Source organism: Carlito syrichta, unplaced genomic scaffold (genome assembly GCF_000164805.1).
Source record: "Carlito syrichta isolate Samal-C Ts95f unplaced genomic scaffold, Tarsius_syrichta-2.0.1 Scaffold3571, whole genome shotgun sequence".
NCBI lineage: Eukaryota > Metazoa > Chordata > Mammalia > Primates > Tarsiidae > Carlito > Carlito syrichta.
Genome location: NW_006947667.1, coordinates 1 through 4,857, shown reverse-complemented (window position 1 = coordinate 4,857; position 4,857 = coordinate 1). Strand labels below are relative to the sequence as shown.

At 36.8% G+C, this 4,857-nt stretch overlaps 1 pseudogene; it reads right to left on the bottom strand.

The window, feature by feature from the left end:
- Positions 1 to 4,019: 4,019 nt before the first annotated feature.
- On the bottom strand, positions 4,020 to 4,844 carry LOC110595996 (annotated as a pseudogene).
- Between the last annotated feature and the right edge of the window lie 13 nt (positions 4,845 to 4,857).

Genomic DNA, 4,857 nt, shown 5'->3' with positions numbered 1-4,857 from the left:
ACAGCAAATAAAATAGAGTATTTACAGCTCTTTATATTGCTATTTAGGCACATTTCTCTTGTTACTTCAACCCTTGAACCCTTGATTTTTTTTTTCCTCTGGGTCACTGGCCCAGAGAGAGAAAAAATATTTCCTGCTGATTATCTGTTTGCAAGAGACCAGGTTAGAAGCCAGGTGAATTTAGTCTGTATTATTCCTTCACCGTGAACTCTCCTGCCTTCCAGAGGTCTAGCTTCTCAGCAACTTTGTCCAATTTTTGGTTAAAATTGTCTCCCTAGTTTAACACTAAGAATGTGTCTTTACCAGTTCTCTTGGATTTTCAGAGTTGAATTGTGGTGGAGAGACAATTATTGACATCTGCAGAAAATTGATTATCCCTCTTTAAAAAGGGAGAAAACTGAGTTCATTTTGTATAAAATCATGGGTAGTTACTGCTATCTTTGGATCCCTAATGCTTTCAATGAAGCAAATAGGTGTTTCTTTCCTGTAAACACAAATAAAGAGTTGTCATTGAGTCCTTAATTTTTGAAACATTTGGTAATTATAAGAGATATATACTTAGAACATTGTATGCACCATGGAATGTAGTTGAAAGTTGTGTAGTTTGATTCATGTGTCTCATTCTGACACATTTCTATTCTATGAGGTCATATTCATTCTACATTTGCAGGATTGGGGATTTGAAGTGCTAAATTATCTTTCAAGGTTAAGAGCCCAGGAAAAGATAAACTTTGATTGGAACTCCATCAAGATGTTATCACTTCTCTGGGACAATTGTTCTCTATTGGGGTAATTGTGCCTCCAGGAGACACTTGACTGTGTTTGGCAAAAATTTTTGTTGTTACAACTGGGAAGCTGCTACTGGCACTTAGTGAATTGCAGCCAAGGATGCAGTCCAACATCCTACAATTAACAGGGCAGCACTTAAACCACACACAAAAAATTATGCAACAATAATGTTAACATTAGAAAGATTGACAGACTATTCTACAGTAGAATATAGTCAACATTGAACATTGGTAGGAATCACTTAGGGATCTTATTCAAATATAGATCCTGAGTTGTGACATCTAGGTAGAGTATACACTTTCTGCACTTGTAACTATTTTCCTGTTGGTGTTCACTCTATTCTGTGGACCACTAAGGATAAAAGTTGCGGTTCAGTGTTGGATTCAGGTGACAGCATTTTGAGGCATTCTCCACCAATCACCTTACCACATATTTCATGTCAGATTTTAGTAGGTAAAATGCTGGATTTGGTATCTCAGATTTTGCATAAAGAAGTTTACACATGCTTTTGAGTTCCTTCCTCATGACAGGAAATGAAACTTTTAGACATTCTACCTACCTAATGTAGTTTATGTGAGAATTAAGTAATATTTGAAAGCTCATTGGAAATTACTTTGCACAGAGCAGATGTTCAATGACAGCAGCTATTATGACTATGTCTAAGTTTCCCATTAACTAAACTCATTGAAACACCAGAAAGTTTTCTTGTTACAGGAAGTGAGTCTAGTATCATCTTGCTCATGGGAGACAGGAAGTTATGGTCTTGATGGGGAACTTCCTCCCAGGGTACTGCACAGGGAGCAGAGTGTTTGAGGGTCCACAAGCCAATGCTTTATTGGATTCAAGGACATTGTCTATGGCCTCTTCTTACTGGCTCCAAATTAGTCACATTAGGAATTTTTAGATTTTATTAAAAGGTGTTCTACTATCTTCTGCTTTGAGAAATATCTATAAAGCTGATGTTTCTTGGTACATGAAATTATTCCTCCAACTCTTTTAACACCTGCCCTAACTCTTCATGGAACACTGATCTTCCTTATTATAGTTCATAGCATGTAATTCCTAAAACATTTAATCTCAACAGAAGTATAAATGCTTGCATATCTATTTCTTTTTTTTTTTTTTGAGTTGGAGTCTCACTCTGTCACCCAGACTGGAGTGCAGTGGCCGCTCCCGGCCACTGCATCCTTAACCTGCTGGGCTCCAGCAATCCTTCCACCTCAGCCTTCCGAGTAGCCGGAATTACAGGCATGCGCTACTATGCCTGGCTGATTTTTTTCATTTATTGTAGTGATGAGGTCTCACTGCCCAGGCGGGTCTCAAACCCGCAGGCTCAGGCAATCCACTCACCTCAACCTCCCAAAGGCACAGGATTGCAGGCTGAGCCACTGAGCCCAGCCGCATATCTATTTCTGCCTCAGGTAAATGGTTTTTTTACCTCTTTATTAACTTCCCTATTATCTTTAGAAGGACTGTATTTCTCTACCCATGGCTCTGAGTTTTTATAATACCTCAATTGAAAGGAGTAGATATTCCTTCAATGACAGATGTTGAGCTTGAACATGTGATATGCTTTGTGTGACAAAATGTAAATAGTCATGAGATATTCAGTGTTAAGAAGAGATTGTAAGATCCATTGTGAAATCCCATCACTTCTCTTGATCTTCCACTCTCAAATTGCTCTTCGTGTCCAAAATCCAAGAACTAAGTTGATTTATATACTCTAATGAACTGAATATTTTTCCTATCCAAAATGTATATATCCCAATCCCCAGTGTGAAACCTTCTCCAACATAGTCATCATTTAAAAAATATGATATTACACTATTTATTAATAGATTGGCTTATTCAGTAGTAACTTACTGATATACTAATAAATGCAAACAGAATAAAAGACATTCAGAGAAATCCTCTGTCTCTTACTTTTTGACATTCATTCTGATATTTGAAGTAAACACTCATGATTGCCTGGCTATTAATTTTTATTTTAAAATAACTGTATTAAAATGAGATTGTCTTTGAAAGTACCTCTAGGTAACGAGGAGAAGTGAAAAAGATTATATATATATAGTTTTTTTTCAAGAATAAATTGTGACCCTAATTCACAAGTCTCTATTCCATGAGACACTACTGTGTAGAAGAAGATCAAAATCTCGGGTGAGTCATCCTTTGATTATGAAAGTTGAAGAAAGTTTACAGTATAAAATATATAAAGCAACTGTTGATAAAGTAAATACACAACTTGTTCACTTACATATTAATTCGTATGACACAATTTGTTAAAGTGGGGAGATATTTGTTATGACATTGGAAAGAGTCATATTTAAAGGTAACACTGAAACATTTTAAGCAGAAACAAGAATATGATACAATGAAATTATATAACCCATGACACCAAACCCTTCACTCAGATAAACAAACTTTATTGCCATGGACACCAAGCTTCTATACTTCAATTAATAGATATAATTTATCAAAAACAAATATTTAATATGAATCAAATGTATGATTGAAAATGTTACTCTATTATATTTAAGGTCATCTCTGACTTAAGGCCATATGAACTAAATTGATTCATGCAAATTTGTCTTTCTGTGTAGACTATACTTGGAACATGTATTTATAAGCAATATTTGCTTTCTAACTCTTTATCTGGGATTACTGTATAGTAGGTACTGTGGACAAAGACCTGAAAAGATAGCGGAGTCCTAATGAGGAGAATAAAATGCCATGACTAACTATAAAACACACTAGGATATTAAAGTTTCCATTATTAGAATGAAGAGTTAAGACAGTGATTAACAACAATAATAACAAAAGGAATGACAGACTCACATGTGAAAAACTGTGGTGTTAGATATACATCTTCAAAAAAACTATATAAATGACCTTATAGTTAACATGTCTAATTGATACTGTAAAACTAATAAAACTCCCCACTGTAAGATACAAATAACAATATCAAATTAGTAATTAATACTAACTAGATTCGAGATAACTTTGAGGAAGTAAGAAAACAGCAAAGGAAAAAAATCTGTGGATGATCAGATTTTATAAAGGAATAGCTTAAATTCTATGAATCAGTTGAGATCAAAGAAATCAAATCTCTGGGAGATAAACAGAAGGAGCAAATCCTGCTTCCACAGTCTGATTCATGAATCACAATTTTGGGGTTGGGGCTTAGAGTTCTGCTATTGTATGCACTTCTTGAAGAATGTCCGTCTGTAAAATCATTTCAGAGCCTCCTTGATATTCTTTTTCCTCAGGCTGTTGATGAAGGAGTTCAGCATGGGGGTGACCAGAGTGTGCATCACTGAGGCTGTTGCACCTGAGTGAGTTGTCGGTAGGAGCAGGGCTAAGGTACACCGCTAGGGTCATACAATGAAATAAAGAGACAACTGAGAGGTGAGATGCACAGGTAGAAAATGCTTTATACTTTCCCTGAGCTGATGAGATTTCACATATAGAGTAAACTATCTTAGAGTAAGAGTGAAGGATCACAGCAAGGGGACTACCACCCAGCAGTACAGCTGCAAAATATATCACCATGTCATTAAGAAAGGTGTCAGAATGGGCAAGATGGACCATCTGATTAAGTTCACAAGAAAGTGCTGTATTTCCAAGTCTGTAGAGAAGGACAGCCACAACACCATTAAACTTTGTAACAATGAATGCAGAACACCTAAGACCCAGGATGCCACAACCAGCAGCCCACAGATCATGGGGTTCATGATGATCATGTAGTGCAGAGGGCGACAGATAGTCACAGACTGGTCATAAACCCTAACAGTCAGGAGTAGACTGTCTAACTAAACAAAAAGAACAAAAAAGCACATCTGGGTGATGTAGCCGGCATAGGTTATGGCTTTGTTGTCTGTCTGGATATTCACCAGCATCTTTGGGACAGTGGCAGACACAAAACAGACACCTACAAAGGACAAATTAGAGAGGAAGAAATACATAGAAGTATGGAGGTGGGAATCTGAGATTGTGGCCAGGATGAGGAGCAGGTTCCCAAGCACAGTTATTAGGTACATAGACAGGAAGAGCCCAAAGAAGATGGGCTGC